Source organism: Aptenodytes forsteri, unplaced genomic scaffold (assembly GCF_000699145.1).
Source record: "Aptenodytes forsteri isolate BGI_AS27 unplaced genomic scaffold, ASM69914v1 Scaffold182, whole genome shotgun sequence".
Classification (NCBI taxonomy): domain Eukaryota; kingdom Metazoa; phylum Chordata; class Aves; order Sphenisciformes; family Spheniscidae; genus Aptenodytes; species Aptenodytes forsteri.
This window is the reverse complement of record NW_008795932.1, coordinates 910,319-932,816: the sequence shown is the minus strand read 5'-3', so window position 1 is coordinate 932,816 and position 22,498 is coordinate 910,319. Positions and strand designations below refer to the sequence as shown.

At 52.4% G+C, this 22,498-nt stretch overlaps 1 protein-coding gene across 1 annotated transcript in view; it reads right to left on the bottom strand.

Moving 5' to 3' along the window:
- Positions 1-12,298, bottom strand: part of PTP4A3 (protein tyrosine phosphatase type IVA, member 3) — a 27,756-nt gene extending 15,458 nt beyond the window's left edge. The window contains exon 1 of the mRNA XM_009285066.2: positions 12,284-12,298. The gene's annotated coding sequence lies outside the window, so the exon portion shown is untranslated. The remainder of the gene's footprint in view (positions 1-12,283) is intronic.
- Positions 12,299-22,498: the final 10,200 nt, after the last annotated feature.

Sequence of the window (22,498 nt, the reverse complement as noted above, 5' to 3'; positions counted from 1 at the left end):
CCGTCCCCCTGCTGCCACCGTCCCCCTGCTGCCACCGTCCCCCTGCTGCCACCGTCCCCCTGCCGTGCCCAAGGCCGGGGAGGGATGGGGGCCACCTCCCCGCAATGTGCCCATCGCTGCCACCCCAACATCTGCAAGCTCATCTCAAAGCTTCACCGGCGACGTTTGCCTTTGAATTTCTACAAGCATTAATTTTCTAGCTGGAGCGGTGTGACACGGCAGGCTTCTTCCTTGCAAAGCCATGAAAGACACATGTACCGTGCAAGCCACAATGATGTTTTTCGCCACGATTGTGGAAGTTTGTGGTTCTTCCCCAAGAATTTTTGCAGTCAAGAGCCCAGCCGAAGATCCAGGGCAAGCACACTCCGGCGTGGCAATGGAGGTCCCCGTGGCAACGGGGACCACTGAGCCATCACCCCAAAGCAGAGGGGATCATGGGGCTCTCCTAATTATTCCTTTGCAGCATGGTGGCTCTATTACACACACCTTGGCCTCGTCCCAGCCGTCCAGGGACGGACCCTGCAATGGCAGGGATGGGGCTGCTCTTCCTTCCGGCACTTCGATGCAAAATAAAGGCCAGGTCTTCTTTGCTGTAGTTAATAAAAGGGTTTGGCTGGACTGGTGAGCAGATGCCAGACCTGACGACTATGCTGCTGGTACTCGGGCTAGCAGGACGCAGCTGGTGAAGTCAGTTTGTCCTAAGCACAGCAACTCCCCAAGCAAAGGAAAAGGAAGCTTTGCAGAGCCAAATTGTCACTCCACGTGGGCTTTAGCAGCGGGACTTGGAACAAAGGCTCTTGCTCACCCAAACAATATGTATCTTACCCATATATAAATATAGCTATCTCCCGAGTGAGTACATCTCACGTTCAAAGTTCACCTTCAGAAAAATCTAACAAAACACCCATCTGTGTTACATTTGCTCGACCTCTCTCCTGGTTTCAGCCCACGTAGCAGGACACCGACCGGCCCTTTCCCCTTACGGCTGATCAAGTCTGACTCTCTCTGCTTGCAATCCCACCTCACAACGAGCATTTCCATCACCTTGAAAACTGCATGCAAGTTTCTGAGTAGTCCCAATTATTACCACGTAGCAGTTCTGCACACATCTACCACTGCCACGTTACCACAGTGAGCAGGTCTACAAGGCTTGGTTGCACGCACGAGGAGACCCACCAGCACCACCACCAGCACCAGCAGCACCACCACCACTGCCACCACTGCCACCAGCACCAGTAGCACCACCACTGCTACCACTGCCACCAGCACGAGCAGCACCACCACTGCCACCACCACCACCACCAGCACGAGCAGCACCACCACTGCCACCATTGCCACCAGCACCACCACCACCAACACCACTGCCAGGTCTCAGGATGCAGAGAGCCGCAGTGCCATCCCCAGCCCGCAACCGCAGCTGGGACCCAGCCAGAGGAAAGCCAAAGCACTGAGATTTCCCCCGGTCGCATCCGCACGGAAGGAAACAGGAAAGGTCCGGGGGGACAGTGGCGGAAACAAAACACCCCACAGGAGCTGGTGTCTGGGGGCAGAGGCGACAGCAGCCACCGGCACATCCTGTTCCAGGTGCAGAGCTGGAAAGAGCAGACAGGGATGTCCCGGAAAAGCTGTGACAGGTACCATGGGGAGGTGGCAGCAGCTGTGGGGTATCTGCTGCCGGGAGCAGAGCAGCACCCGGCACCGTCTGCCGGAGAAGCGTTGCAGGGTTTTTCCTCCAAGAGGTTATTTTTTTGTTTGTTTGTTTTGCTGCAGAGGATGTCTTCTGAGCAAAACGGCAAGGAGGATTAAAATTGCACGAGTGCAGAGGGAGAGCGACGGCGAGCTCTCAGCAGCCCACCAAAATGCACCTGCAAGATAAACCAGGTCATGCATCTTCCTCCACATCCTTTTTGGCACGCAGTAAACTCTGGCTCACATGTAAATTTGCAGAAAAGAGCCGTACGGCCCCTGATTCTATAGCTCCAGTCAGATTTAAGGAGTTTGGTGGTATTTAGGCAGCAGGGAAAGATGCTGGCGTGATGTCAGCGTGGAGCTTCGCAAGCAGGAGGCACTCAAGGAGACCGGGAAAGAGGGAGGAATGCGGAAGATAAGACAGCAAGCCAGACAGATAGATAAAAAGAAGAGCACAGTCTTCCCAGCACTGTGCAAGCCGGGAATGCACCGGAGGCCCCGGTATCATGATCGACCCCTTTTATCTTTTATTTGCACCTTTTTTCTTTGAACAGAGGCTGAGGCACAGTGTGGATAGTGCCTAAAATGACCCTTTGGGAGTTGTTTTTCCCTCTTGCCCGCTTTGGTGTTGGTCCACAACCCTGATGGGACATGGACCCTGTGCTGATGCAAGGATGCCTGTGATGACCACCGGTGCCGGGGCTGCCTCTCCTGTCCAGTGCTCGTGGGGCAATGCCCCGGAGGAAACGCAAGATGCTCTAGGCACCCCTTGAATAGCCCTTTAGCTGCAATTTCAGGTTTTCACCCCACATGTAACCCCCAAAGAGCTAGAATTTGTGGTGTGCATGGATGGCATTTTTTTTAACCTAATTCCTTCTTGCACCATAAGAGATTCAGCCACCAGAAGCAGCTCATAAAAAACACAAAAAGGCACCAAACGTTCAGCACTGGGGGGAAAAGGACCCCCCCCAGCTGAATGCAGTCCCCCACCCATCCCTCTCACCCCATCCCCGGCAGCGGATGACTCACGGGTAGCCGGCGGCGGCCCCGCTTGTGGAGAGATCCTGGTTTTATGATCCGGGATATCCCCTCCGTCGCCTTCCCCCAGCAAGCCGTGAGGAGCTCGCAGCCGCGGTGCCGACGTCAGAGGCTTTTCCTGGCTTGGCTTTGAAGGGAAAGGAGGAAAAAAAGCAGGGGGGGAAGAGAGGCCAACTCCACGGGGAGCTGTAATAGCAGGCTTTGGGTTGGCTGCCTCCCAAATCTGCAGAGGGTGCGCCCTGGAGGGGTTTTTTGGGAGGGAGGAAGGCTCGGTCGTTTGGGGACGGCCAGTCCCCACGCTCCAGCACCCGATGCACAGAGAAGTCAGGCACCCCAAAAACTGGGGGCCAGCTCTCCCCCATCCTTCAGGGATTTCTTTTGGCCAGAGGAATCAGGAAAAAAAAGCCATTTTGCATCTGATGGGGCATTTCCAGGCTTCCTGCCTTTCCCATAAGCATCCTTGGAAAGAAAAAAATCCCAAAGTAGCATCCTCGCCCCAAAACACACATAGGGGGGCAAGCCGACCCCAGTGGTCCCCCCTGACAACTGTCACCGCTGCGTGCCACTCCCACCCCGAATCTCCAGCGTGGCTGAACATCTGCTCATCTTTTCTTGTGGTTTCTCGAAGCATTTCAAGCGAATTTAATACTCATGGCAGGTGCTGAATAGCAAAATGCGGGGAGGGGGGGAGCGATGCCTCTTACGGGGTAAGCACCAGGAGCACGGGCGGTGGCAGCCCCCCCAGAAGGGCACGGGGGGGGCTGTCGTGACCACCCCTTCGAAGTACAGCTTGAGCCTGTGCCGGGGAGGCTATTTTTGGGAGAGGTGCAGCCTGCATTTAGTTTTTCCACTGCCTACCCCAGCACCGGTGTTTTGGCCCCTGATCTTCAACCACCCTGTTTTCCACGGGACCTGAACTTCGCTATTTTTCATGTCCCCGCTCGGTGGTGGCATCCCAATATGAAGATGTCCCTATGCCGCCCAGTCCTACCTCCTCATCAAGCCAACGGCAGCCCTGACCAAAGGGCACTGGCAGCCCTTTCTGCGTCATTGGCGCGTCTTGCACAACCCCAACACCAACCGGCCACGGTGGCTTTGATGAATGTTTGTTGACGAAGAAGGGGGCTCCAGGGGACTCAATCTACCCAACGGGTGGATTTCGACCTGCAGATAGTGTTGAAAGTACACCCTGCTCCATGACATGTTGGGGGTGGGGATGTGGGAGAGGAGAAAACATGCGCTGCCTGTGATGAGCCCCGTGGAAAGGTCTTCTCTGGTGGCATCAAGCTATAGCCAGCATTGACCAGAGAAGCCAAGCTCCGGAGAAAGGCAGCTCTTCCAAATTAATGGCACCAGGCTGAGATGGGGTTTGTGGGTCCTTGAGCTTCCTCCACCATCCAGACCCTGTGCTCTCAGGCGTCGTCCTCCCAAACCATCTCACCCTTGCTCCCCAGTATTGTGTCTACATATTTCACCCCATGGAAACAGGGTCACACATATCATGACAGGCTGCTGGGGGGTGGCAACACCACCAGCCCTCTCCCTCGTGGTGGGCACCAAAGCACTTTTTAAGGCAGCCACCAGCCTATGAGGACAGTGCTGCATGGAAAACCCTGGGATGGCTCCTCCTTGTCCTCACCAGCCCTGACCACTGCCATACCCCAGCAGAAACCATCCCTTGAAACAGCCCTTCCAGGGCTGTCCCCTTTCCAGCAGGATGGGACAGAGATGCTCCATGCAGGTAATAAGTGCCCCTCCAGGGCTACTAATAATACGGAGGGACGCTGGGGGAAATATGATGGGTGTCAGCCAGGATAATTAAAAGCTGTGGAGCAAGCGAAGGGAGATGGGAAAATGCCCTGCCCCTGCGTGGGGTGCTGCAAGGTCTGACGGTGCCCAGGCATGCCACAGACCCCCAGCATGCCAAGCTCCTGGCTCACCCCACCGAGCCCAGGTCCTGCAGAGAAGGTTTTCCCTGCAAACCCCTTCCAGAAACCTCTTTAGCTCCAGCAAAAAGCCACCGCAATCAGCGGTCCCTGATTGCCACGGGACCACTGCTCTGCAAAGGCAACTCATCGGCAAAGCTCTATGGATAAAAGTGGGTACCTCTGAGCTGCCAGTTTTGGATGCACAGCTACGGGCATGGCCTGATCCTGTACCCTCTCCTACCCCCGTGCACCCAGCCATCACCAGCAACAGGGACAAAATTCTTTGGTCTGAGCTGCTGCCGCTCTTGTGCAAAAACCCAATGCCAAGGGACACTGTGCTGGTGGGTGCCAAGAAGTGTCCCCCGCCCATGAGAGTTTGCAGAGCAAATAAAGGTGGTTTTCTTTCAAATAAAAGATCAAAAGGGATGAAATGCCAAAAGTTGCAGCCATTCTTGCTGGCAGGACATCAGTGTCTCCACTTGCTGCGCAGAGCCCACCCGGCATATGAAGCGTTGCCCCTTGTCCTCAGCCCGATTTACACCCTGCCAACATGGGAGATGGGGAACCAAACTGGCAGGAGGAGGAGAAGGAGGGTCGAGTATTGCTTTGGAGGAAGGAGATTAAGCCAGTGCAGAGCTTGGGCTGCTCCGGGCCTGCAGACTGGGGAGCTCCTGAAACTCAAAGCCCCCCTGGAAATGCATCTTGCAGATGGGCTCACAGGGGCATAAAAAGGCAAGGATGTGGCTGCAGCTCTTCCTCCAGCTCAGGAATCAGTGGCCGTTGTGGACTTGGAGAGAGATGGGTTTGATGGATGGACTATTTGGTGGATAAGGAATGGGCTGGATGGCCACATCCGAAGAGCTGCAGTCAACAGCTCAACGTCCAAATGGAGATCAGTAACAAGCAGTGTTGGTCAGGGGTCCGTATTGGGACGGGTACTGTTCAATATCTTTACTAATGACACAGACAGTGGGATTGAGTGCACCCTCAGCAAGTTTGCAGACGACACCAAGCAGAGTGGCGCAACTGATACACTTGAGGGAAGGGATGCCATCCAGAGGGACCTTGACAGGCTTGAGGAGTGGGCCCATGTGAACTTCATGAAGTTCAACAAGGCAAAGTGCAAGGTCCTGCACCTGGGTTGGGGCAATCCCCAGTATCATGAATAGACTGAGAGCCGCCCTGCCGAGAAGGACTTGGGGATACTGGTGGATGACAGACTGGACATGAGCCGGCAATGTGCGCTTGCAGCCCAGAAGGCCAATCGTATCCTGGGCTGCATCAAAAGAAGCATGGCCAGCAGGTCAAGCAAGGTGATTCGCCTTCTCTATTCCGCTCTCATGAGACCTGGAGTACTGCATCTAGCTCTGGGGTCCCCAGTACAAGAAAGACATGGACCTGTTAGAGCGGGTCCAGAGGAGGGCCATGGAAATGATCAGAGGGCTGGAACACCTCTGCTGTGAAGAAAGGCTGAGAGAGTTGGGGTTGTTCAGCCTGGAGAAGAGAAGGCTTTGTGGAGACCTTATTATGGCCTTTCAATATATAAAGGGAGCTTATAAGAAAGACGGGGAGAGACTTTTTACTAAGGCCTGTAGTGACAGGGCAAGAGGCAATGGTTTTAACTGAAAGAGGGTAGGTTTAGATTGAACATAAGGAAGAAATTTGTTATGATGAGAGTGATGAGACATTGGACCAGATTGCCCAGAGAAGCTGTGGATGCCCAATCCCTGGAAGTGTTTCAGGTCAGGCTGGATGTGGCTTTAAGCAACCTGATCTAGTGAAAGATGTCCCTGCCCATGGCAGGGGGGTTGGACTAGGTGACCTTTAGAGGTCCTTTCCATCCCAAACCATTCTATGATTCTATGACTGCCTGATGGCCAGGGTGGCCAGGTGGCACCGTGGCCTTTCCCCAGGGTTCTCCACATCAGCTTCCACCCAGCTCCCAGCTTGCCTCTTTATCGAGCAGGGTTCAAACTGGATTCAAGATTAACCAAGGGATTAAAAAGTCTCGCTGGAACAGGACTCTCTGAGCATTAGGAAAACGCTGAAAACTCCTTGGGACCAGAGTCCTACAACGCTGCAGCTTGGGACGAGGTCTCAGACTACAAAAATGGGCTCCCCCATTACAATCAAGCCAGTCTCCTGGGCTGCAAACCAGAAGCAGAAAGCAGGCTACTGGTGCTCCAGACAAGCACGTTTTAAATCACATCCTCGCTTGCGACGCAGTGATACTCTGGCATGCCAAGGCTGCTCCCGGCCACTGTTTGAGGCAAAACCGGCTAAGAAAGGAATTGATGGCAAACTATAGAGATCCCAGTGCTTCTCGTCACTTAAATGAACTGTCTTTCAATACATAAGATGAACAGAGTCATCTAATCATATTCCTGTCATTCACAGGAAGGATTTCCAGCAGCGGCTTTACAAAAGCCAGCGAATGCCCTGGCATCTCAGAAAGAGAAGTTGGAACGATTTGCACGAGCAAAAAGCCTGCTCCAAATAGGAGATGCCAGAGCCACTACGGGATGCTGCTACTCGCTCTTCTCCTCATGCCAGCAGGGAAAGCAAGGGGGAGGTTGTGCAGCAAAGCCCAGCTGGTTGTGATGGACTGTGCCCAGGTGATCTTGGAGACCTTGGAAGGAGAAGGACCACGTCCTTCGGGGAATGGCAGGAAGCTGAGGAAACCCATCCTGCCTACAGTGCAGTTGCCGAGCACCATGTGAACACCACAACAAGTGGGGATGCCATGTCCCAGTGCACCTAGGCAAAGCAAAGCCAACAGCGGGATGTTGCAAACCCAAAGCATCCTTCCAGACTGATACCGCTTCTAGGACAACGTGGAGGTGAAGTGGTAATCACACAGCGCTTTTCGGGCCAGAGGAGCCCACAGTCAGCAATGCCACACTGCTCCTCCCCGAAACGCCGAAAGGTTTGCAAGAGAGCATCTGACTGCTCGAGAAATGCCCAGGAAAGCTTACTCATGAGCACGCTTTGGCTTTGACTTTCTTTCATCAGGATATTTGCATAAAACTGGCGCTGCCTTTAGGGAAATGCAAATTCTCTGCAGAAAGGGAAGCGTTTGAACGTGCTGGCTGCTCAGACGTGCCGGACAGGGAAGCAATGCTTTTATCACCTGAAAATTAAATAAAGGCTGAGATGTGAAGCCTCCCCACCCTGCTCAGCAGGAAAACTTCCTCAGTTCCTACGGCCGGATCCAGCAGGGATGGGACAGGCAGGACGCGGCGTTTCATCCGTGCTCTGCACATCCTCCCCGGCCCCAGGGGTAAGCTTTAATGGCCTGGAGACATGCAAGCTGCTCCGGCTCTGCTCGGCTCCCGGATGGTTTCAGAAGCGTTTTGACACCCCAGCGTGGGTGGCATTTCCTGGCCACCCTTGCTGCGCTGGAGCAGGCTCTAATCAAGCTGAAAGCAAATGAGTTTCCCCAGATAAATTAAGCCACAACCCCAAATTCATCATTTATGATGAAGCCAGCAGCCAACTACTGAGGTTATTAAATGTTTTTGGGGATGCACATGCGCATGCTCTGCCTCTGTGCGGGGAGGAAAGGCAAAGGAGGTGAATGAAGAAGCAACCCTAATAACAAGCAAAATGCCAAAGCTGTTGTGCAGGGGAAAGGCTCTTCGTACAAGACCCAAGGGAGAGGCAAACCCATGGAGCCTTGTCCCAACCAACCCAGTGATGCTCCAACCATCCCACTGGAGGCTCCTGGAGACAGCCGCTGCGCTGGGCTCTGAAAAGCTGTTGGGACCAGCCCTGCCTTGCCACGGGGCATTGTGTGCAGGGAAGATGGCAGCGAATGCAGGACAGCTTTCCCCCAACATCCCTGGCTGCATGTGCCATGAGAAAAATGGGACCATGCCTAAAACCCAGGCTGCCCCATCATGGTCCCTTCTCATCTCTGGCCCCGCTGCGCTTGGCACCACCGATCCCTGCCCTGGACTCCTTGCTCAGCGGTGCCGGGTGCTCCTACGTGTATAGGCTCCATAGGGGAGCCACAGGACCTACACTGGGTGTTCCCAGTCTGCCAGAAACAGAGGTTGTCAGGAGTAGCTTGGCCTACCAGGTTAAATACTTGCTTTGAGATTCGGCCAGAGTAGTCCCTGCCTCTCCACTCCCAAGGGCACACAAGATGGTTTCAGCCTAGGGAGGGAGGCAGACAGCCATTCCCAATCCTGCCTGTCGCAGGTACACCCCGGGGAGGGTTTTTCTCCATCTCTTCTTCATGCTGCTTCTTAAAAAGCCAGGCTGCAGTGAACAGAAAACACATCATCGAGGAAAATCTACGGAGACCTTGCAGAAGTGCAGAAACACCCAGTGCTGACTTAGGGCTCGATCAATTCCGCCATTATAAGCTCCTGCGGTATGGACAAGCAGCTAAATGAGGGCATTTCTATTAATATACCTGGCTCCATGCTGAAATTTGTGCTATTTTAACTATCTCAGCAGAAAAAACACACTACAGCGACCTACAGGAGCTGTGCACAGAGTACTCGCAGCAGCCAGCACAAACGATGTTTTGCTCTTTTACAAATAATTTAAATTTGGCATCGCACATGACAACCAACAGCAAAACCAGCCCAGGGACAGGCTGTCCCACTGCAGTCCAGCCCGAGGGAGCAGAGATAAGAGAGCCACCGAAGATGTCCCCTCCAGCCACAGGGCATGGGGCTCATCCGCTCCAGCTCAAAGTCAGCCACCACCCAGCTCGGCTCAGCTCTGCTGCCACGAGGGCATCTAGATGTCGATGGCCGCCTTGGTGAAGGTACCCAGGGACTGATCCCGCCTTGGGGGGAATTATATATAAATAAAAAAAAGTTGATTTTCAGCTGGATCTGTTCCCACCCCACCTCCCTGCAAACAGGCAGCTGTACTGGCATGGCACTGTGGGCAGCACGGGGACAGGGACGGGCAGCCAAGAGCTGCTAAATGAGCTCTGTAATTAAACACCGGGGCATGGTGTGTTCCCAGGCAGGAATTTCCCAGGCATTTTCTTTTATCGGCTGGTCGATAAAACACTCCCCACCCTGTTTCCAGATCTACCGTAAGTGTCGTTCGTCAAACAGATGGAGCACATCCTCTCCACCGTCATTAGTACGCCCTGGGCAGGCATTTACTAGAAACACAGCAGAAGGACTTCCCTTGAGCTATACTCATGTGCTGCATTTGCTCCACCCAATGGTGGCACCTGAAGGACTTCGAGGACCTCGCCAAGAGGCTTCCCTGCAGGGTCTGGAAATGCCGATTGAGTTCTCCCTTGAAGCTGGACCCACAGCCTCCCCAGCTGAGCCTCCGTGAGCCTGTAGGACCACGGCAAGTTGCATTTGAATGGATGCACCTGTGAAGCCTTCACAACTCAACTGCAGAGGGGCACCTGCCCCAAACCTGCTCCCAGGAGACCAGTGCAGCACGAGTCTTGCATTGGGGTAAGAATAGGAGATTTTGGTTAATGACGAGGATTAACTCGAGGATTAACTCTGAGCTCACCCACTCCGTTGCATTGGGGTAAGAATAGGAGATTTTGGTTAATGACGAGGATTAACTCTGAGCTCGCCCACTCCGCTTGCACAACTACAGGCAGGAGCTGGGCAGGAGCATCGTTGCGGGCACCAGCGTCACCAACTCCTCACCAGCAGCACGCCCCAGCCATCCCCCCGGCTTGCGGCCACAGCCCCAAGGACGAGGACGATTCCCAGCAGCTGGGACCACGGGTGCATCCCTTTGATGCCAGGGTGCTGATAAAACCCCAGTCCTTGACCCGTTCGCTTCAATAAAACAAACAAGAGCTCAATGAAATCTCCGCTAACTTTAGCAGATGCCAATTTTAGCAGCTTGCGGGAGGAACTGCTGCCCAGCTGCGTGCACGATGCCTCTTCTGCGTTTTTATCCCTAGCAGAGCTTCAGGCATATATTCTGATTTTCTTAATGCCTGAAGACAGTTTTGGGGAATATACAGCCATTTTTAAAGTAATAGAGAAAAGAAACCAGTATTTTAAAGGGAAACAGAGGAAAAAAGCCTTATTCTGGAACAGCATCCGCAAAAAAAACTGCAGTACTAAGACTTGCTAACAAAAACTGCACCCACATGTGGGACATCCCTATTCTAACCTCCACCCCAAAGCTGTGCCATGAAATAGCAAAGCTGGGCCATGGGCTGCCCTGTTGTCCATAGTTCACTGCCAGCCTGGGCTTGTTATCTTGGGGGGCAAAGGAGTAAGCTTACATGGCTGTCCTGTGCAAAAGCTTTTTGCACATTTGCCATTATTCAGATGGGCTTAAAATGCGGTATTTTTTTCAACTTTCATTTCTGGAAGCGATTTATCATGCCCCTACATTTTAGCAAAGAGCAGTAAAGGGATGGAGGATGCTCAAGAGCAGCTCTGGGATCCACAGCGAGATATCTTCATGTCAAATTAACCCAGCTTTTTAAAATATGAGATTTTGAGTCAAACTTTTAGTCTCCAAATCACGCCTTTTTCAATGAGTTCATTTTCAGGAAGCTGTCCCATACACTCGCCTCGAAAAATGTTTGTCTCTGGCTTGTGTCCATTAAACCAGATAATTGGGAGTTTATAAGTTCATAACTTGAACTGAAGTCAGAAAGTTTCATCTTTCATTTTCCAGAGCTGATTCACGGCCAGCCTGGCCTGAAACACGGGCTTGCTTCAAGTTCACTGTCATTTCAGAGTTCATTTGCAGTTTAAAACGATGCTCTGCTCCTGCCTGACATTTCCTGCGCTCTCGTCCCAGCTCAGTGCCGGTGCGTACCGGCACAGCTTGTATCTGCACTCCCCAATGCCTGCGTGGGCCAACCTTGTTGACTTTGATCAAGAGAAATGCCCCTGGATTTGCTTCTTTGCTAGAAATTCAGAGGGATGTCAAGCAAGGATTTTGGTCCTGGGACTAGATATTGTGGGCTGCCCTGTGCCCGAGCGATCATCCTTGATGCTGAGTACAGGCAGAGAGCAGGCAGCAGACCCAGGGCACACCACCTTGGACTTCTATTTTTATCTCTAAAGCGGACATCTGAGCTTTTCCAAATTGAGCTTTTTCTCTCTCTGCTACACCAATACAAGAATTCGAGCTTCCTTATTTCACTGAACCCGTCTGTATTTCTGGTCTGCAAAGTCAACAAGAAAAGCAGCCAGCTTTTTGGCTCCCTTGGAAACTTTGCAGTCCAAGAAAATCAGCCGAAACATTTGAATATGCTCAAGCTTGTTCGTCAACAGTCTGATTTCTTAGGGACCTGACCCTGCGTTCAGGCCGACCGACGCTGCACCGACAGCAATATTTTTGGGTCCTGTGTGAAATACTCCTGCAACGGCCCTGCTGCCAAGTCTTGCAAAAGTTCCCAGGCTGAGGGGCTGCCGCTGGATGTGAAGAAGGAGCATCCATCGCAGGGTTCATGTGAGTTGCTGAAACATCTCGGATCACCGGGGAAGGGTCAGAAGTGGGGAGCGACATGCACCATGTTAAATACAACTCAATAAAAGCACCAAAATACATACAGGCTAGTGCCTGACATTTCACATTGACTGTCACTGAAGGGTTGAGGTTGGAAGGGACCACCTCCAACCTCCCCAACCGACAAAGCATCACCATGGGCATCTCACCATCGATGCCTTGGCACCTTCATGGACATCCTGCAGATGAGACGGTCACCGTACTCACGCGTTCCTGACATGCCTTGATGGACGGAAGAGATTCCTGTTCCTGGCTACTTGGATTGTGCTCCTCGCAGGAAATTTAGCATCTAAAGCACATGTCTAGCGTTAAAGGTTATAATGTCCTCTCTCTTTACCCTGCCCAAGGTCACCGAAGGACAGGGACCCACACGTAGGGCATCCCAGCCCATCCTGGAGACCTCCCTACCCAGATGTCCCCTCTCAGCTCCAAGCAGCACCAAACTCTTCCCTTGGGGTCTTTCATGCGATGGGAAAAGCACCCCTCAACACCAAAACGTGGTCATCACCCCGAATCCTCCATGAAGGCTTGTCTGCAAAGCCTGTCTGAGGCGCTGTGCCCGGTCGTGGCCCGGGAACGAGGCATCCGGCCGAGCCCGCAAGGTGGAAAGTTCAAGTGGCTGCTGTTTATTTGGCTTTGCAGAGAGCAGTCGCCCAGCCTGAATGTAGGCCAAGCACCTTCCCATCGCAGGAAGCGCCGCGGGAGTCTTTAAATAACCACCAGTGGTCAGGGCTTTGGTTTACAGCTCTGCTGGATGGAAAACTGTCCCTCACACCATGTCTGCTTCAGCTCTTTCCTGGGTATAAATGGCATCTGCTCACCTCCCTGCCTTCTAGGTCTTCATCTTCATACCCATCAGGCCCACGTGCTTCATGGAAGCTTGCTAGAAGCAGAAAAGTATCTCCGAGCATAGGCATAAAAACATGTACGGGCCTTTTGTCCCTTCTGCAAGATGAATTGTACGTCCTATACATACGTCAAAGCTTCGCTTTGGTTTTGTGTAAATCAGCAGTGCCTTGGGGCTCTCCTTGCCCTCCCTGTCCTGCCGTTAAGGTCCCCATTTAACAACTCACCATACTTCAACATCCACCTGAAGCCTTTCTTCACCACCATAAGGTGCTCCTCAGCTTCCTGCCACCGGGCTGGTGTGTTGCCAGTTCATATGTTAAAACCAAGAATAAAGAATAAAATCCTTCCCCTGGGGGAAGCAGAAAATGCCAAGATCCCCCTGCAAAAGGCTTTCTCATGTATTTCCCTGGGGGATTTGAAGCCAGAAACCTTGCCAAGGCCTGGGCTGAAAGGGTCACCCAGCAAATCCTGCTTTACCGATGGAAAGTTCCCAAATGCCATTCACTGGGAAGCCTGTCTAGTTTTGGATTTTGGCAATGCAGGCTTGCCAGGACTCTGGGGGATAGAAATGAGTTTTTTTTACCTATAGCTGTCATTAACAGATTAACCTAAAATGACGGCTGGCAAGAGGAAGCTCCATAAACAAGCAAAATAGCTTTTTACAGTCAGAAAACAAGACCTTGCCCTGACCTCCTCTTGGGCAGATTCACTGGCATGCAACAAACCAGTATTTTATTTTAAACTGTGCTTGTAAAAAGTAAAAAAAAGCTGCTTCCTTGACACTTAAGTCAGGTAAGGACACAGCGGTCTATTCTGCCTTATAAATAAGCCTGCTCTTGGATACAGATGTGTTTTAAAATAAGCTTATGAAATGTAAACACACAGGCTTTTACAAAAAATAATTCAGCCTCACTGAAACCATTTAATCGGGGCTGAGCCAGGCTTCCTTCGCCGCTTCAGAGATCTGCGCAGGGGATGCTAACTTAGACCCAGAAAAACCTTTAGAGACAGATATAACACTCTCACAAACATGCAATTCCATTTTCAATTTTTGCAGCCCTCCCATCCCTTGAAGGGGTGTCTAAAAAAAGGCAAAAAGGATCAAAAGATGGTATTTTTCCTAAGGACCATCCCTGGAGCTGCATTTTTGCCTTGGTTTTGAAGCATGACGTTACAGGAAGGAAAGGTTTGGGTGGGAAGGGTTCCTTCCAACCCATGCGTACATGAGCACCTTCCACGCTGCCTACCTTCTTTGCACCATTGAGACGGGTAATTTTTCTATTTGTCCCTGTCCTCTATGCCCCAGGAGAGGAGCCAACCACCAGGAAATCTGGGTTGTAAAAATAAAACACAGTCTTAGCTTTGGAGGGGCAGGTGCAAGGGGAGAAGCTATTTTTAACCGTTATTTTGCAAGAGGAGAATGCCAGGACCCCTCCTTGCCTGAGTTTAGGAGATTTATTTGGAGGTGGTGGAGGGGTCTGACTGGTGGTTAATCCTGGTGCTGGGCGCTCGGGGCCGGGGGAGCAGACATCAAAGCATTCCTGCATCTGTTGGGGAAATGGGAGAGGCGGCAGACAGCGGCCCTGCCTCCCCCCTGCGTGGCTGCTGGGGCGACAGGCGGCACGGACCTGATGCTTGCGGCTCTCCATGACCCAGAAAAGCTGTCGAGATGTCGGAGCAAACTCCTGGGGCTGGATCTTCCTGCTTGATTTCTTGGGATTCCATCCTGCCACAAGCACAAGCCGGGTAAACCATGAGGAGAGGAGCTGGGGATGCCCAGTGGGAAATAATATGACCCCAATGGAGACCCATCGCTGCCACCAGCCAGAGAAGGTGTGCATGACTTTCTTCCACGCCAGCTAGACCCAAACAAGCAACCTTCAGGCTTTGCACTTTGTTCCCTCTCTAATTAATGGAGAGAGAAAGGGCAGTTGCCATGTCTGCGGAGCAAATCAACTTCTGGAGGTATCTCCCCATCCCTTATACTAACTATGGCGGGAGCATGGGGCAGTCACCTCCCTAATTTAAGAGGTATGGTAGGACAGCTCCTGGCCTTGGTGTGCATACATCAATTGCACTGTAAAGAGGTTATTTTGATCTGTTTCTGCTGAGACCATTCTTATGCCTTAGGACCTTTCCAACCACCCCTTGGCACCATGGTTTTAACCAAAGTCCTAGCTATGAAGATGGAGGAAGGAACCTTGAAGAACCAGAGCTTTGGTAGGATTCTACTGGCTGAAAGAGACAGGCACAAGGAGCACACCCCAATAATGGAGATGGCAGAGCACTGCATGGGTAGTTTCATCTCAAGCTTGACTGAGTATTGGTTTGGGAGGATACTGCAAGGTGAATATTCTAATTTGAATAAAAGCTAGAAAATCAGTTTGCACTGAGGGCTGCTTAGAGTCTTCTGCCATTTGCTGGGGACTCTTTGTTCCCCTGCGGCAGGAACGCAATGGTAAATGCAATGGTATGGCCATCAGGAGTCAAACAGCTGGTCCATCAGTCCCAGGGGAGATTCAGGAAGGACCAGCCTTCCTTGATGGAGAAGGCAAAAATAAAATTTTAGGAATTTGCCCACCGTGAGCAGAATACCAAGTGCTGACGAGTCAGGGAAGCTGCAAGATGAGCTCCCAGCAAGCTCACGAGACCAGTGGCTGGTGTCCCTCTGTCCATCCTGGGATCCATGGTGGAAGCTTTTCCTACCGCAGACAAAGGATGGTTCAAACCTCTCATGAGTGGGTTCTGCAGCAATCCAAGAGATAACATCTGGCCTCAGAGATGAAGAGCACGTGAAGGATTTAGCAGGACCTGACATCTCATAAAGGGTGGCTAAGGTAACTTTGTCAAAGGCTGGCATTCAAGGCTTCTCCATCCAAGGAACCAAATGGCCCCAGGCAGGCTGCCCGGGGGGACTTCTGGGTATACCACATAAATCTCCAACCTCATTAAATCTCTGAAGACCACAGAATCCAGCTCCTGACCTTCTCCGGAACAGAAAACGACAAAACATTTCCTGTTATTTATAGCAGCTGGAGAGCCTGATGGGAAAACCCCACTTGTGAAACGTGGGCCGCTTGCCATGGCTGCTCTGCGGAGAACAGTCAAGCCACTCCGAACTCCTGCCTGATGGACTGCTCCACCCGTGGCCACTTCACTCTGGGCAAGACCGTGCTGAGAGGCTGCACAAGGGGAACAGGCATATGGATCTTGCTCCCGTTGGCTCTCCCAGGTCATGTTTGCATGGGACAACTTCAGTTAGGTAAGGCTGAGCATTCCAGAAGAGGGGGCTTCAGCTGTGGGGCTACGGGACCTGGCAGCCCTTGAGAAGCACCTTTCACCCATATAAGGCTCCATCTAAATGTGGCTGACCTTACCTTGGAGGTGTTTGTCAGCCTTTTAGGGAAACTGAGGAAAGGGCACAGCCCCTTTGCCCGCCTCCACTAGGCGCTACCCACCTCCTCAAAGCATGGCGGAACACGCACTGGCATGTTTCTTTGCTGGCAGCCCAATTTCCACCACCCTGGCACGCACCGAAGGTGCTTTCCAGCGTGCTTAGTCACACAGGTGCAGGAAACCTCGCAACCCAAGGCCAGCTCTTCCTGCAACGGGACGGGTTTCGCCGTGGGCTTGTTGGGTGAGAGCCTCCCAGCAGTGGCCCCGCTCAAGACAAGCGTTTGCTGTCACGCTGTCGAGGAGGATTCCCATAGCTTCTGTCTTGGGCCGGCGCCAACGTGCGTTTTCTGCTCGCTTCCAGGCCGAGCAAAGCAAGCTGTTCATCACGCGCTGCTGTGAGAGGCTGTGAACAAACTTGCCAGCCGGCTCTGGAGCTTGCTGGGCTCGGCTGCCACGATGGTGGCTCTTCTCCAGTTGAAATGCTGCGATGGCACCCAGGGCCATGTACCGACCACTGCCCTGCCACAGTCTAAAATAAGCCACCGGGCTGGGGGAACGGCAGGGTGACAGTGAGCATCTCCCATGCCAATGCAGCGGTTACCAGCTGCTGAGATTTAGGACCATGCTGGGAGCAGCACAGGTCACACTCCTGAACTTCACCTTCACCATGAAGCTGTTGCTCCTGCCCAGGCTATGATGCTATGGGTAGGATTCAGCTTGAAAGCAGAAACCTGAATTTAGGGACCCAGGAATCTCTCTATAGTGATCACAGAATCATAGAATAGTTTGTATTGGAAGGGACCTTTAAAGGACACCTAGTCCAACCCCCCTGCAATGAGCAGGGACATCTTCAACTAGATAAAAGAGACTGTTTCAGCTCTCCCTAAAGGAGTCACCTGGTGCCTGGCTTCTTGGTGGGCTCCTGTCCTCTGACTGCCGCAGCTCCACTGTCAGTGAATTCCCACGCTTCCGTGGCCACTGTGGGAGACTGAGACCCCTACACACCTCATCCTCAGCAACAAAACCCCAAACCAGAGCCATGGCCAAGACCCTAGGTGCATCTCTGAAGAGCCCAGACAGATCTCCTCCCAGGGAGATCTCGGCCCTTGTGATAGACAAGCTCCTTCTAAACATCCTCAGGCAGTTTGCCTGCAACTCCAATTAATAACACCGTATTTTGTCAACAAAGTCGGGTCAGCAGCAATTCATAGACTTCATGCTGGTTAACCTTTTTCCACCAAACAAGCCCAGGGATATTTTGACTCCCTGCCCTTGAGAAGTTTATTTGTGTAGGACCCGTCCACTTACCAGCTTCCGGCAATGAAAAGACATGCAAAGAGCGTAACCGCTTTCTAATAGCTGGGGAAAGACACTATGGTTGTGGCTGGGGCTCCCCAGCGCTGGAGCTAGAAAAGCAGAGCACCTGCCAAAGCTGCCTGAGAGAGTCCAAGAGGCTTGTAACTAGCCTGGGAGAGAAACCAGGGCAAGTGCAACGGCTCAGCCATCACCCCCAGATGCAATGAGATCTTCTGCGGAGAACTTGTAGGTGTTCTTGCTGGAGGCAAAACGTGTGGACTGGGGTTGTGGAGCTCCGAAAGACCCAACAGAGAAGGCACGTCAGAGAAAGCCACCCCCACTTTCAGCCTTTTCCATGTCCCATCACCCAGGAGGAGATGACCCCCAAACCAGTTCAAGCTTCCCCAGTGCCCTCCACTGCCCAGGACCACATCTCACCATCTGATGCTCCCAGCATTTTGAAGCAACAGCAGACGCAGAGTGGGATCAAGAAAATGGACTACCTTAGCCTTTGCCTGGCAAGGATTTCACACCTTTCAGAAGCAGAAGGACCAAGGAGGAAGAGTTCTCCACCTTCCTCCTGAGATGTGTGGGATGCATCTTTCACCCCAGGAGCTGCTGCAGCTCACAGATGTTTCCGCTCCGGGTAGCCCAGAAACCTTCACCGTGATTCTAAAGGGTTGGCCAAAAGGGATTCGACTGAGACTCCCGCGCTGTCTGGGCTCTCCTGGCAAATGATTTACAGATGCTGCAACTGGCTGGCATGCTCTTCACCCAGACAGAACAAGCATCTGGCAGGCCCATTATTTAAGAGGCGTTACTGCCTTGCGTGGAGGGTGTGTCCTGGAGATCCTGGAGATTTATTGTCCAGATAGAAAGTGACTGAGCTCTGTCCCAGGAGCACTGTGAGGGAAAAGCAAAGAATTTCTTCATAAAAGAGCCTGCTTATCACAATTGCAATTATTTGTACATGAAGGGGAGGCCAGGAGGGCAAAGGTGACACGGGGAGGTGACATGGGGGTGGCTCCAGCGGGCGCTGCCAGCCAGAGGGGGGGGGTCTGGTGTGGTAGAGGAACGTCTGTCCCAGAAAGGGGCAGAGAAAGCTGTGCCTTTTAACAGCAGTTGGGATATTTTCTCTGGCACATTCCTCTCCCTCCAGTAATCTTGTGGGAGCCTGGAAAGACGGGTTGTGAAACCCAATTCCTCCCTGCCGGCAGCTCTGAGGGGACGCCGGCGGCCAGAGCAGCCTTGCATCAGGGCAGGACCAGTGTCCATCACATTGCAAACGCTGAGACACCAATAATTAAACTGGGTGGCGAGGAGAAAGCCTTTCCCACCGTATACCTCCTCCCTGGCCTGGCTTGTCCCTGCAGCAGGGTGGACTCGGGCAGAGCTTCTCAGACTGGGGCAAAGGATACAGCACACTCAGTGTGATGCAATATTTACTTCTTGAGATTTGGGTGAGGTCATGCATTTGCATCACTTCGGGCTGTATTTGCTCAGGGATAGAAAGTTAAATCCTCTGGGTTTCGGAGTAAATCTCAGTTCAGAGCAGTAGCTGGAAAAAAAGCCCGGTGGGATACGCTGGCTCCTGGATGGCTCCTCCAGGCCAAGCGGGACCTTGCGTGGTGCCTGACATCTCCGTCCATCCCACCGATGGGCAGGACATTGGGTGGCGTCTCGCAGCAGTTTGCGAGGATGCCGGTCACAGCCATGCGCTGGGCTGAGCCGTGCACGCCTGCTGGCGGCGCGCGTCCGCGTAACGCGCCTTCACCCGCCTCTGGATTCAATTAAAGCCACTAATAATTTTAGCAAGAAAACCCTGAACCAAGTGCATCACGTGGAGGACTCGCTAACACCAGCCAGATGTGCTGCTCCTGGCAGGTGCCGTGGTGGCCACAAGCGTGCAGGTGGCTTTGCAGGGGGAAACTAAGGAAAAAAAAAGTTATGGGTCATTACCATCAAACCAAGTCTTCCAGGCTCAGGAAAGCTGAACCAAGCCGGTCCTGGACGCTTTGCGGACTGGGCTTGGGTGAGGCCCCGGGGCTGCAATGGTTTTATTTAGGGCGTGCAATAACCTTTGGCTCCTATTGTATTTGCGTTTGCCAGAAAGACAGTTGGTCTGGCTGGATTAAAGCCGGCGGTAATTACATGCCAATGCCTTCTCTGTAGCGAGGAGGGGCAAAACGGAAAAAAGAAAACCACATGCACATCCCCCCACTCGCCGCTTCATGCGGACATGGCCCCTTGCCCTCCCGCGAGCAGAAATCCATCTCGTGCCCAGCATTAGCGCTTTGGAAAGTTATTGACAACGCAGTCGGAAAAGGAGGAGAGATGTGGAAATCGCTCCTGGTGTCAAAACGCATTTCGTAAGCAACCAGCCGTATCCCCTGAAGGACACCCTCCGCCTTGCCTAGACATCAACCCAGCGAGCAGCCTTCCCCGACTCCCCAAACACATGTGTGAAATTCAAAACAGATGCTCCAAAACGCCTGCTTGAAGATGTTCCCTTTCATCTGGTAATTGCTGCTTCCGAAAGAGAAGATCTTAAGCAGTCCTCAACCCTCTTTAAGGAGCTGGATACCTATTTTTGTCCTTTTTGGGCTTCAGAGCATCTTCGGCTTTGGCGTCTGAGCCGTCCTGCTGCTCCTCATCCCTTCCCCCCAGCACCTAATGGCCGGCCTCAGCCTCCTGGCCAGCATTTGCATCCCTGGGGCTGGTTTACAGCCACCCACTTGCCACCAGCCGCGTGCAATCCCACCGCAAGGGGTGCGAAGATGCCACCGAGATGGGCAGCACTGCTCCCCCAGCACCAGCTGGGCATAGTACACAAAAGCCAGCCTGGGGGGTGCAAAAATGAGGTGCAAAAGGCAAAACTTAAGATGTTATTTGCAGTAATGGCAGTGGTAACACTTCCACCTAGAACTGCAGCGGGAGGAAATCCCCTCTCTCCAGCTTCTTTGGCTATGCCCCCCCCCCCGCCCCCAGTTTCGACTTACGCAAGCCTGAATTTAATTGAGGTACATTTGCACTGAGGATTTCCTCTTGTCCTCTTCAGCCACTGCATTTCTAGCTTTGACAAATAAACAGGCAGTCCTCAAACCTCAGGCTCTTTATTGCTTGTGGTTCCTTCCCCTTCATTTCTAAGAAATGAATAACAGGAGCAGAAGGTTGCAAAACACGCACTGACCACCCCTGGCTTTAAATACAGCGAGAAATCAAATAAATGGGGAGAGAGGAATGTGGAAGATCGACTGCAGGGAGAAAATGCCCAGCTGCACCCACCATGAGTGCTGGAAGACGTGGATGCTGATTTAGGTGGCAAGAAAATATGACGCAAAAAGCAAAACCAGTGATATCACCGACAAGCGCAGGACACAATGCACTCCCATGCTGGAGCTGCAGCTGCAGCTGCCAAGGAGCCCACAGGCTGCTCGGAAAAGACTCAGAGTGGAAAGTTAATGCCCAACGTGATGTACTAAACAACCATGGCTTGGAGAAGAGGAGCTCAACATCAGAAATCACTTAACGTGGAAAGATGCGATGGGGTCTGCTGGTTTCCTCCCAGTATCTGCTGCTGATCCTCAGTGCTGAATTAGCATCGCTCTCCCCGACAGCAGAGACGAGCATTAGGGGGAATTGCGTTATACCAGCCGAGCAGCTTTGCTGGAAACGGTGGGAGATGAGAATAATCCTGCTAATAACTGCAGAGCCCAGCTCCTCCTTGATGATGCCAATTTACATGTCGTTTAATGAGGGCATGGCATGACAGAAGGACACTGCAGGGGAATATAAAATCCTGCCTCAAATGGACACACGCTGATGCCGTTTAGATTAGGCAGAATGATACCAGCCGAGCAGCTTTGCTGGAAACGGTGGGAGATGAGAATAATCCTGCTAATAACTGCAGAGCCCAGCTCCTCCTTGATGATGCCAATTTACATGTCGTTTAATGAGGGCATGGCATGACAGAAGGACACTGCAGGGGAATATAAAATCCTGCCTCAAATGGACACACGCTGATGCCATTTAGATTAGGCAGAATGAAAAAAAAAATAAAGAAAAATAGGTTCTTAACTAAAGGAAAACTTGGAGGAAGTAAGGAGCTGGTGAGTGATGGCACCTGGAGCATCTTCCTTTCCATCAAAGGTACCAGCCGAGCTCCGCCTGCCAAGGAGAAGGCAGGGGTTCAAACAGGGTCGGGCAAACCAGCGTCTCAGCATCACCAGGAATAAGCACAGAGCTTCCAAAGAAAGCGCAAAAAGGCATCCACGTGCAAAGAAAACCCACAGCAAAGCTGTTGAATGTGGCAGGGAAAAGAACGGGTGGGGGAAATGAGACCCCAAGGCGAGAAATTACCACTCCTGGGGGGAAAGCAAACACCTGGCAGCTCTTCCTGTATCTGAGCAGGCTCCCAGCCATCACCCTGAGGGCAGAGTTTTGCAAGGTCTCGTGCACGAAGCCTCAAACCCCCTCGGTAGGGTTTTGTAGTGCGTTGACCCTGGCTGGATGCCAGGTGCCCACTAAAGCCACTCTTTCACTCCTCCTCCTCCTCAGCCAGACGGGGGAGAGAAAATATAATGAAAGGCTCATGGGCCGAGATAAGGACAGGGAGAGATCACTCACCAATTACCGTCATGGGCAAAACAGGCTCGACTTGGGGAAATTAGTTTAATTTATTGCCAATCAAATCAGAGTAGGGCAATGAGAAAGAAAAACTAAATCTTAAAACACCTTCCCCCCACCCCTCCCTTCTTCCCGGGCTCAACTTTACTCCCAAATTCTCTGCCTCCTCCCCTCCAACGGCGCAGGGGGACGGGGAA